Source organism: Dermochelys coriacea, chromosome 12 (genome assembly GCF_009764565.3).
Source record: "Dermochelys coriacea isolate rDerCor1 chromosome 12, rDerCor1.pri.v4, whole genome shotgun sequence".
Classification (NCBI taxonomy): Eukaryota; Metazoa; Chordata; order Testudines; family Dermochelyidae; genus Dermochelys; species Dermochelys coriacea.
In genome coordinates this window covers 29,042,604-29,055,404 of record NC_050079.1, presented here as the reverse complement: position 1 = coordinate 29,055,404, position 12,801 = coordinate 29,042,604, and the positions used below count along the sequence as shown (strand labels likewise).

At 40.1% G+C, this 12,801-nt stretch overlaps 1 protein-coding gene across 2 annotated transcripts in view; it reads right to left on the bottom strand.

Annotated features, from left to right (window-relative positions):
* The window catches only part of CDH8 (cadherin 8), a 206,849-nt gene extending 197,621 nt beyond the window's left edge, over positions 1-9,228 (bottom strand). For both annotated transcript variants that reach the window (XM_038368728.2, XM_038368730.2), the window contains exon 1: positions 8,661-9,228. The gene's annotated coding sequence lies outside the window, so the exon portion shown is untranslated. The remainder of the gene's footprint in view (positions 1-8,660) is intronic.
* Between the last annotated feature and the right edge of the window lie 3,573 nt (positions 9,229-12,801).

Below are 12,801 nucleotides of genomic sequence, written 5' to 3'. Positions count from 1 at the left end.
ACAAATTCTTCTGCTGTCCTAAGAGTATAGTTGGATAGATTAACAATGTTGCTGTTGTGGCCCCTTGTGGCATGTAGTAGTTAAGATATAGTTTAGTGTCCTTTTTCTTTTGTAGAGAAGCAAAACGTGTGTTTTAAATGGCTTGTCTAGTTTTTGTAAAGTCCAGCCACGAGGAAGTTTGGGTGGAAGGTTGTTTTTTTATTAGAGTATCCAGTTTTGAGAGCTCATTCTTAATCTTTCCCTGTTTGCTGTACAGGATGTTGATCAGATGGTTCCACAGTTTGAGTGTGTGTGGCACAAGCTGTCACCATAGTCTGTTTGGTATGTAGATTGTAATGGATTTTTTACCTTCAATCCTTTTGGTATGATGTCTATCTGTTTGCATTTGGAAAGGAAGATGATGTCTGTCTGTATCTGTACAAGTTTTTTCATGAAGTTGATAGATTTCCATTCCATACGGCTAAATTCAGTGCCTTGCATAATGACAGGTTTCAGAGTAGCAGCCATGTTAGTCTGTATTCGCAAAAAGAAAAGGAGTACTTGTGGCACTGTAGAGATTAACAAATTTATTTGAGCACAAGCTTTCGTGAGCTACAGCTCACTTCATCGGCTGCATTCAGTGGAAAATACAGTGGGGAGAATTATATACACAGAGAACATGAAACAATGGGTGTTACCATACACACTGTAAGGAGAGCTATTACCTGCAGGAGAGCGGGCGGTGGGGGGGGGGAAGAAAACCTTTTGTAGTGATAATCAAGGTGGGCCATTTCCAGCAGTTGACGAATGTCTGAGGAACAGTGGGGGGTGGGGGTAAATAAACATGGGGAAATAGTTTTCCTTTGTGTCTATTCAGGGGACACCATCATAGGGCCTAATCACATCAGCCATGCTATCAGAGGCTCGTTCACCTGCGCATCTACCAATGTGATATATGCCATCATATGCCAGCAATGCCCCTCTGCCATGTACATTGGTCAAACTGGATAGTCTCTACATAAAAGAATAAATGGACACAAAAGCTTATGATCAAATACATTTGTTAGTCTCCAAGGTGCCACAAGTACTCCTTTTCTTTTTGCGAATACAGACTAACATGGCTGCTACTCTGAAACCTGTCAGAATGGATAGGAAGTTATCCTTTCATCATACACTAGGAAGACTGGCTGTGATATAAAATAGCAATAACTATTTTTAAGAGAGAGATGGGACATAACAGTATCAGAGGTTCAGTAAAGATGTTTTAGGTAGCATAGAGTCATAGAGCTAAAGGCCAGAAGGGACCAAAAGATTGTTTAGTCTGGCCTTCTCTATATCCACAGGTACCACCACCACCTAGCAGCTGCACACCAAGCCCAACAACTGAAATTAGACCAACTTGCTGCATGTCACAGCAGACCAGACTATTATATACCATTCATGTACTCCATCCTGACACCCTGATTCAATACAGGAAAATGTGCATTAAACATAGGCAGCACAGAACTGGCGAGAAGTATGTTCACCAAGTCATTTAAAGCTTTGGTTAGCATTGGTTGACTTGAGCATGGTGTTCTTGGTATTGTATACACTCCTGAAGTCTCAAAATTCCATCAGTCTCAAATGGGAGTTCTTGCCCTGCAGAAAAAATTCCATTTAACAACCTCGAGTCCCTGCAACAAATAAATTAAAGATCCTCCCTTCCTTCAAGACAGGTAGAGCTTTAGATGACAACTTTCACTCAAGTTAGGAAAACACGTCAGGACCGTTAATCAGAAGCCTTTTACAATAACTAATGTCCTTGGATTGGCTTCCCTTATTTGGAACATACTCATCAACAATGACAGTTTCTTCCCATTATCTCGATGTTCCCTTGGGCCATGATCAGAAACTGAACATGCTGTCTACATGGGTACAAAATCTGCAACTTCCCCTTGTTTTTTTAAATAGCCAACATAGATAGGGTGACCAGACAGCAAATGTGAAAAGTCAGGACTAGGGTTGTGGGGTAATGGAGCCTATATAAGAAAAAAGACCCCAAAATCAGGACATTTGGTAACCCTACAACATAGATGACAGACACTTTTGTACCTTGCAGCACCTCCTTTGTCAACATCTGGAAGCTCCGTCTTCCTCACTATTGTTCATTTATTTTTCTCTTAGCCCTTTCTCCCCCTCCTGCTTACTTTCCACAGTAACTAGAATATCATTCCTGTTTTCTTTGGCTTCACACTGTTCTATCTGTTCTTTAAACTCAATCCTTTTTAGTTGCAGGTATTGGTTACGCTGGCAACACTTCCACTCATGCTCCTCGTCCATTTTTTTCCCCACAGTTCTAACAGGGTTCCCCAGTAATGGCAGTAACATAATGCAGACCTTCCCCCTGTGGGAAGCAGAATTATTTTCCCTCTGCTGATCCTCTCCTGGCAACTCAGTAAACCCTGAAGTTTTCTACAGTAGAAACACAAGGGCCGGATACTCCTCTCATCATTCATGTGGGTAATCCTTGCTCACATGAGCCGTCCTACAATATTCAGCAAAATAATTTGCTGTTGAAAAACCCAGATAAATAAAGAGCTTTAACAGAACCATCAAGACACAATAACCAACTATGCCAGTAACCTTGGAACATCCTCATCCCACATGCTCTTTGCTGTTCTCAATGATGCATTGTATCTGACATTTGATTGTATGCAAAGTCTTGTGTTCAGCTCAGTGTGCTTTTTGCCACTGAATAAGTAATAAAGAATAACGATAAATAGGATCTCTCTTCCAATAGTGCTTGCTTGATCGTATTTCATTTCCAATGAAATGACTATTTATATCATTCTTGCTCCTGCATGTAATATAAATACGAAAGAAATTATGCGTTAAAATGAACATATATTATAGAGCATGTGCCATATTTATGCCTTTTAGACTGTCACACCTAGTTTTAAAAAAAAAAAAAGTTTATTTGCCGGAGCATGAGGGTCAGATTTCCCTCTGATCTGTGTCAGAGCGTCAGTTCACCTCCACATTGCCTTGCTGAGAAGCTGATGGTGCCAGCTCAAAACAGAGAGAAGGAGAATTGTCATATTCCATTTGAACCACCAAAGTGGTCTAGGTGATTATAACACTGAAATGCAGTATGGTCACATCTGTCTCAGTTTGTTTGTACAGTAAAGGGAAGAATATGACTGAACTCAATTTTTTATTTTCCTGCAGTCTGGTGATTAAAGCATTTTTCCTTCCACCAAAATAGAATACTAGACTACATACAGATTTAATAGTGCTAGCTGGTGCCAATCTCACCTCTCAGACCAATGCTAATTTTTATAAGGGTGTATTGCATAATTTGAAATACCTATAACACTTTTAAAAGTGAGGGGAAAAATGCAAGTTGTGCATACCATGTTGAGAGCTCTTAAAAGGCAAACAGATTGGCCTGTAACTGAGAATTAGGTGTTAATCATTCTTCGTCTAGGGCATCATTTATCAGACTTTTCAACAACTGAGATGTGCTTATCCTGTTCTTATTGAAAATTGTTTAAATATTAATGGAGGCCATAAGTATGTTTTCTCATTGTTTTTCAGTAATCCATTGACATACGACAGAAACCATTATTGTTCTTTCCTTGATTTTCTTTAGAGAATGTCATCTATCATGCACAATTAAGCAAAGTAGCATAAATAACCTTCTTTTGTATCAACCTGAAGTGTGACTAAAATAACTCTTGGTCTTTATGGTTTAACGACTGCATAGGTATGAAGTTCCCCTTGAAATAAATGCCGAAGAATGAAAATCTATACAGAAAAGAAAAAGTAACATTGCTGAGCTTTGCTGACAGTATACAGTAGTTATGATAGTTATGCCAAGGTTTGGTTAATATCCTCTAACATCAACATATGACATTAGGATTTAAGATCTTGCTCCTGCACCACTGAAGTCAGTGGAAGTTCTCATTGACTTTAATGGGAGTAGAATCAGGCCTTATGTTTAATTTTGACATTTGCATTTGCCATGCTGAACTAAATTTCTTCCTATTGGATATATTTGAAGTACACTCCCTGAGATTAAAGACCACGGGGTCACTGGCTTTATACTACTCATTTCAAGTTCAGGCAGGGTAGAAATTAAGGTCCAATGATCATTTGAATTGAAAGGAAATAATGGGCAGATATATTCAATCCTTAATACTGATGTTCATTGTCAGTAATGTGTATTTGCCTGCAAAACTAATGAATTGTGTTCTTCTACTAGAAGTACACAATTTTCTTTCCACATTGGCATTTACTTTATACACACACACACGTATGATTAAACATTAGTAATAGGAAAGGGAAAGTGATTAAAATGGATTTAAACTGCAAGATGAGTTTCTTAAAGTAAGTTGTGTAGAGTTTTAGAATTAACCTGTTTAGATTTAATACACACCACTAAGTTTGAAAACTACAAGCAAGCTGATGAACTAAAAATACTATTTTTAACAAAATACACAGCTGCTTCTACTAGGAGTAGAAGCCTGAACAAAACATACTGAGTGGCAATTTTTCCCTGTGCATGTTTAACATTTTTTTTTTTTGAAAAGTTGGCTTTAGACCCCATACATGCAGTGGAGGCTCCTCAGGAAAAGCAATACATAGGTTTTGCAAAATTGAGCCAATCCTGCTCATTCTATTAATTCTGAGCCCAACCCACCAAGATTTTGAACATCCTAACTCCCGTTGACTACAATGATAATAACTAGTGCTTAGCACCTTGTTGGACCAGTTCCTCAAGTAGTACCATTGCCATCAAATGGTGATTGATAGTAATGGACTACTCACGAGTCAAGCAAGCAGGAATTGGTCCTCTGCTTGGAGTCAGCTGCTAGTAAACTCATTCTGAGGGCACCTTTCTGTGTCAGTTCTTCTTTCCACTTTCAGATGTCATCTGCTTCCACTGCATTTTCAGAGAGAAATCCTGAAAAGTTAAAATTGCATCTGTAGTTGAAATGCCACTGTGCTGGTGCTGTTTACTTGATTTATCAAACTAAGAAATTTAATGAAAGTATTCATGAACTGGGGGAAATAGTTGAAAATGTAAACTGTATTGGCACTTCTGTTCAATTTCTAAAAGGGTAAATTTTCTCAGATATTTATGTTTAGAAAGCTATGAAGTATACCACTTTTTCTATGGCAACAAGGCTAAGAAAAATGTTGAGTTTACAACATCTAATTGAATTCTATAGATGCAGACTTATGGTAGCAATGATGCTTAAAATATTTCAATGCAAATGTCTTAGAGTTCTCCTCCCACCGGTAAAATTTGATTTGTGTTATTTTTAAACTCACAGCTCACCGAGTCTTATATGGTTTTCTGAAATGCAGATATAATCAAGGTGTACACAATTGTTATTATTAAAAGTTTGTCCAAAAGGTCAGCCTTGATATAGTGTTACAAGGAGGAGATTTAAAATGGAAAATGCAATACAATATACATGTGGTTTGTATACATAATAATATACGGTTGGTTATACAAAATGCTGTGAGTAGACCTTAATATTTAGACTATGTAGCATTAGCAGTTGCTTTCTTATAAGTATTGTTTATAGATTCTCTGTCTTGTCATAACTGGTAAAGATTTGCAGCACCATGTGCTTTCAATATGCACTTTGTGTTGACTCTGTCTCTTGTCAAAGAGCTATTCTTGTTCATAAAAATACATCTCATCTCCCCCCCCCCCGTGTTCATGATGGGAATTAAAACAATTTTACCGCTAGCTGAGGTAATAATACAAGGTCTTTACTTATTTGTATACATCAGGGGTCATACGGGTGAGCCCCCAAGCCCTTAATTCCAACCTCTGACTAAAATGTCCCAGGCAAAGTACACAGGGCACTGAGACCTTCAGGAATCAACATCTTTACTAGGGAATTGACAAATGTGCGGTGAAAAAGAGACAGAACTTCTCTAGAAAGTATCTCTAAAAGTAATAAGCAAATTTATATCTGGTCTGTGACTGTGGACAAGCTTTTTGGAAGGGACAGTGAGCATGGGCTGGCATGACTGAAGTAATCTGTGGAGGATTCCCTCCCAAAGTACGATAAAGTTTTTTTTTTTTTAAATGAAAGATGCTTTAATGTCATATAAACAGATCAACATTTGTTAAGCAGCCAAACATATTATTTTATTTAATGACTTTTTATAAAGAAACCTTATAAAGAAACCTCGCAAGTTGCTTTTTGTGATTAACACATTTCAATTAACAATACATTATTCACCCGTATATTATAATGTACCTATGTCCACAAAATACAGCTTCCAGGTAGCATAGCCTCTGCTGCAAGAGGCCCTCAACTTACAAACAGCAATAGAAACTGAAATCCTTTAAAGCCTATCATATTATAAAATAAGTATTACAGAAAGATTGAAAAGTGCTTCAATAAATAGCAATATTAAAAAGCAAACAGCAGTATTTAGTGGGGAAGATTATGGGTTTTTGCATTCAATGAGGCACAACTGCAAGGTTGAATGGATGGAAAACCCTAGACTAGAATATTATATAAGAATCAGTTCCCCTCATATAGCTCTAAGGTTGAAATGGTCACACAATTAGGCCAGGAGGTTACACTGTAAAGATCTTTTGGTTTTGATGTTATCAGATTTTATATTTGTGGACTTGATGAGTAATGCTTTAACATGTGTGCAAAATACCATCAATGCATTTAGCCATTTTGATCATTTCTCTTTGATTAAGACAGCTGAAAAAGTACATTTGGATCATTTGCTTGTTTTTATTTATTTGCTTGTTTAATATTTTCAGTAGACTTACATGTCCTGGAAACCAATTGTGATATATCATCTTGTTCCTAACAATGGACTGTAGAGGAATATCTTCAGATTGCAGTCATATGGAAGTATCACATACATCTCTTGGTCCTTATTGCAAAGAAACTCCTCAGGAATTTACAAAAGAGGATGAGTAAAGTTAAGAGGATTCTTTATCTATGGCTTTGTTACTTATCAGCTATATTCTTTAATTGAAACTGAAGTGAGCAGCTGTTAGCTGACTTTCTATTAAACACTAATGTTGTAGATTTGAAAACAATAGACAGTTAAAGTTATTTGATTTCTTACATTCAGCAGTCCAAGGAAACATCTGGCAATGATGACCGTGAAGACAAATGGCTAGTCATTGATGAGCTCATCAAGTTGGCCATTTAAACGTGTCAGCTTTTATTAAAGTTTACATTCTTATATTCAGAGGAAGTATCGAAGATTTGGGGAGGGGAGTGGGGGTAGCAGGAGCATGGAGCGTTTGATACCTGTTGGTAACCAGAGCCCTGTTTTAAAATGCTATTATGTGCCAGTTTGGATAGATTCAATTCCGTTTTGTCTGGTACTTAATGTAAACTGTTTAAATTGAGAAAGGGTCTAGACATGACTGAATGGCCATCAACCACAAAGGAATCCCTGCTTATGTTAAGTGGTGGCATCTTTATGGTGGTAGCCAGTGCCTAAATAAGGATTTGAGTTAATCTCCTCTATATTGTCCAATGAGAAATTTGGATTATATTGTATATATGGGTTTTCTATGCTGAAGCTTTGCAGTGCTATAGTCTGATCCGGTGCCTTCTGTGCTCCACAGCTGATCACAATGTTCTTGTAGATCTGATACAGTCTAGCAGGGATGCTATCTGACAGCTCGGGTTTCCCGGTTGGGATGTTACCACCAAGCAAATGTGCTATCCAAGCAGAATGTAAGACCTTGCCTTTCTCAACCAGAGGATCAAACGCGTAGTGGAACAGCCCGCCTTAGGGGTCGACAGCCCTGCATTCTTCTCTAGAAGCCTCCGTAATGATGCAACTAACAAGCAACTGGAGCTAAGGGGTTTGCGTCCTCTCCTAAGTTTCAGCCGGGTGCATTCACTATTTAGTCAACAAGGACAGGAAGAGAAAACTACTTATGGGAAAGAGATGGCTCTCGGCTACTTACAGCTAAAGCGTCCTTGCCACCCCAGCTTAGAGAAAGCTAGAGCAGAACTGACGGGAGACTTTCCTTTCTGAACAGGAGAGAAGGATAAATCAGTCCAATTCCATCCATGGATTTATTTGAGGGGTTTGGGGAACCATGGGGTCGGCAGTGATAAATAGGGGGGAAATCCCGCCCCCCCCATGATTCTTCCAGCCTCCACCTCCACCATTTACATATCTGGCTGGTGGCTGATTTTTATTCTCAGCACGAAAACTGCAATCTACTTCAATGCATGAATGCAGCCCTGCATCTATTCACCACCGTACAACAGTCCAGAGATTTATTGTACTAAATAAATAAATAAAGTTAAAAAAATAAACAAACCACCGAAAAGAAACGGGCTCTCCAGCCCAGCGAACAGCTCACTGTGATACAAAACTTCCTTTAAAAAACAAAAAAACAAAACAAAAAAACCCCCACAACAACAAACAAACAAAAAAAAAACAACCCACCCCCAAACCGGCCTCCCATTATCAGGGAATTTCAAAGAATCCGAATTAATGAGCCACTACACTTCAGTCTAATAATGCATCTGTTTATAAGGAAACAGACACTGTTTTCCTTATAACAGATAGTGTCGGTGACAGTGTATGCAAGGTGCACCAAGTCAAAGACAAATCCATAGAGAGAAAACCTACCAGTGAGAAATAAATAACTAGCTAACAATAAAACAGATACTCACTCTTTCAATGACCCAGGAAACGTCTTGCGAAGACCACTTCACAAATGGATCTAAAGGGTCTACTTCAGGAAGAGGAAAATATTAACCAGTCCGTCTGAATGGGCAGGATTCTCTGGATTTCTTTCATGCTTTTTGATGCTGCTGATGCTGGGGGAGAAGCAGGTTACTTAGACTCTCAGGTTTCTGTGCCTGCATAGTAAAGTGCAGTTAGTAATTTCTCCCTTTGCACAAATCAGCGGCAGCAGCGCATCGCCAGGAAAGCAGGGATAGTCCAAATAAATCCACTAATTCAGGGGCTGAGCGCTCCAATGTGCCTGCCTGCCAGATGTAACTGTGAAGTGATGTGGAAAAGTGAGCTGGGAGCCTCCCCTGACAGCTCTTATTGGGCTGATCTCGGAGGCAGGTCTAGCGCTTGGAAATTCAAGGAAGCATTTTTTTTTCCCCCCTTCAATCTAGTAAGCACACAACTTTTCTACAAATTTCAGAGCCATTCATTCCCGAGCTCCTTGCCAGGTGCCTTTCCAGCCTGAGGCTGGTGTATTTCACACAAACACTCGGGAGGAGGAGAAGCGGAATGGGAGCTGGGGAGGCGAGGATGGGACTGAGGACTGATGCAGATGTCGGGCAGGGGGGGCTCCGAGCAGAGAAGAGAAAGGGGAGCAGCGGGGTCTGAGGAGCAGGAGCCAGCGGACAAAGGCAGCCCAGGGGGAGCAGAGAAGTTGCGGGAGCAAGGCGGGTGGGAGGAAGGGCAGCTGGTGGCAGAGAATGCTAGTTCTTAGGGGTCCTGGGCACAAAGGGGTGGGGGGTGGCAGAGGGGGCTGGGCGGTGGTAGGGTACAAGATTTTCATGAAGGGTCCTGGGAGAGAAGGTGGGGGCTGAAAGCCGGGGCAGGGTGTGCTGAGAAGGGACTGGGTGCTGCAACCTCCAAGGTTCAGGGAGGAGAACGTGGGGTGGGGGGAGATAAGGGAGAAGTCACAAGAGGAGAAAAGAGTGGGGAAACAGGAATCCCAGAGGCAGGGAGGGAGAAATACCCTGGGAGCAAAAGGAGAGGGGCACCTCCAGTGGGAAGAGACTCAAAGGATCCTAGGAGAGAAATAGAAAAAGTCCCCAGGAGGCAGACACACCCCAAAGTGTCTGGAGGAGCTGGAGGAGAAAGAGTTTAGTGCCCATCTGGAAAGGCGCAGAGATACCAAGGTAATGGGTGTGATATAAGAAACTGAAAGGAAGAGGATGGGGAGATCAGGGAATGGGAGGGAAGGGAGACACTAGGAGGCTGGAGCCAAAGGAAGAAGGAGGTTTGGGCGGGGGGAGAAATGTGAGTGGAAAGAGATGGTGAGGGAGGCCTCAGGACAGGAAGGGTGAGGAGTTGGTTGGAGGTGCAGGAATAGGTGGGAGACGAATAAGGGATGATGGTGAAGGGATGAAGGAGAGAAAAGGAAGGGGGAAATCAGGGGCGTGAAAGAGGTATTGGGAGGATAGAGACCGCATAGCATGTGAAAATGAAAAGGAATATTCTTAATCAGTTATTGTGAAAACAGACCCTGCAGAAGGAAAATTCAATCAAAATGTTCAGTAGAAGGCTTGGGGAAGAAAGGGCAGAGGCCAGGGAGTTATGCTAAGAGAGCTATTTTTAAAATCATTTATATATAAAAATAAATAAGGCGTGTGAGAGAGAGAGTCAGGTTTCTCCCCTATCACTGTAGGCCCATATCCAGAGTTCTACAAGTATAGCTGTGCTGGGTGACCCAATTTCAGAGCTTTAGCATGAGGTGGAATGAGGCTAGGTCCCTTCAGTACAACAAGATGTGGCAGCACTAAGGGACAATGGTGTTGTAAGTTCTCTTAACGTGGTTGGGCCTCTTGGGATTACAATGGACCTTATGGCTCCTAGTTTCTAGTTCCAGTTTGTCATCACCGATTATCTGTTTTGGTTTTATACAGTGCAATCCAACAAGCTGAATGCTTCTGAGAGGTACTGAGCATCCTCAACTCCCTTTTCACTTTAGGGAGAGACGAGGGTGCTCAGCACCTTTTTGAAGCATTCAATACTTGTAGAAAGGCCGCATAATGAAGTTCCTATGCAAAAGATCTAAAGAATTCTGTTATGGAGGACAGACAAGGTGATAATGATCTCTTCTGACCCTAAAAATCTATTAACTGAGTTTGTGTTTTTCCTTTTGTTTTCACATTGGAAGATGTGTGCCTGAATGTTGTTTTCACTCTGGAATATACATACACATTCACATATGTATATAAGACTCAGACGTGTGTCAATAAATAGTCATGTCTGTGCTGTGTTGAGTGTCTAACTGTTTTTGTGTGTGTAATTTTTTATATCATGGTTCTGAAGGTTAGTTTTATAAAGCAGTATAGTCTGGCACATTTCTGTTGCTGGTCCTTTAGTGCTCTGTGACAGAGGCAGGGTAGGAGCACAGGGAATAACCTCTTTTACTAAAGAAAAAGTTTCATTTGGGAAGAGTGGTTAAAATCTTTTTGCACGGGTGAGGCTAGTTTGTTGTTTTTGAAGGGGTTATGTTTGTTATCTATTTAATTGATTTATTTTTACGGTGACATCATTGGGGGCCTCAAACTCATTCTTTTAAGGGGAACCTCTGTAAGCCTCAAACGTGCCTGGGGGGGGGGTATCATGACTGTGTAGGAAGAAAGGGTCTTTGAAGACTTGATTATAGATTGGAGGTGAACAAAGGAGCCCACTATTCCTACATAGGGCAAAGCAATAGGCTGGCTTATGTTTATTAGCCCTTTTTAAATGCCAGTGACAACTATTAAATGTTTTTATACGTTTGTCTAGGTCTGATGGAAAATGCACACCAGTATTGGGGGTTCTATGACTTTGATATGTGGCATTTGTTATAACATAATGTAATTGTCCCTGGCAAGTTATTCCAGATAACAGGTGTTTCCCTTTTTCGCCCAAAATTTTAATTTTGAAAAATCCATAAAATCATCAAAAGGAAACAGGACCTGGCATTCTGAAATGTGAAATTTCCAGGGGATAGAGGAGGGATACCTGAATTCCATTTTTAATTCAGTTGCTTCCCCACAGATTCCAAATTTTTTACTTACCTAGCTATCACTCTGAACTGACTCCTATTGTCTTGGAAAAGGAATTGCATACAATATTTGACAATGTTATTTTTGTTTGTTGGAGCAGGAAATGATGAGACAGCTTGCAGTGCAATAAAACACATCAACAATGTGGCTTCACTTTATTCAGATTTGCCTTCAGACAAAAAAGGCATCTTCCCCATCCTCTTTTCTTCCACCAACTGAACAATAGTATAAGAATATAGATAATGTCATGGAGAGGAATGAGGATGTTTTGTCTGTACTTTTTTATTCCTGGGTATTAATGACAGCTTCCCAAACATTTTCACATGTATTTAGAAAGCCCTCATGTACTTGAAATTCAATACATTTTATTTATATTGAAAAACAGGAGATTTCCAATGGGGAAGTGGGATGGTGGTGGTTTGAAAGAACAAAAATCTAGTAACTCATAGATTCCAAGGCCATAAGGGACCTTTGTGATTCTCTCCTCTGTGTAACACAGGCCGTAGAATATCCACAAAATAATGCCTAGGAGCTTTTCTTGGTGCTCAGGATCACAGAGGTATAGGCCAGACCCTTTTTCCTTGGTCATTAACTGGGAAGAGGGATGACATGGAATGAATAAGGTAGCTCTCTGCCATGTATGGATTCCCCTGAAGGGGGCAAATACTCATATGGCAGGTTAAGCCTTAGCAGACTAGAGAATCTTGCCCCATATTTCTAAACTAACAACTTTATTGTGGGGGAAGAGAGAAAGGGGACAGTTGGGAGATGGGATTTTTTTACTTCAAGAATTCCACCTATGGTAATACACTTTTGTTAATACCCAGTAGTGCTGCTGAGTATGCTAGCTATAGATTATTTCCCCTTTAAAAATAAATTCTAAATGTTGTGGTTACATTCCATACCCAAAGGAAAGCAGTGGCAACTAAAAAGGGAATATGCTTTTAAAAAACTACAATCAAGGAAGAATAAAGAGCATCAGATGTGAAATGTAGGTGAATAATTAAAGAATCTTTTTAAAATGTGGGTGCCTTCTGGATGCACACACTGTACCACAGTTTAATGT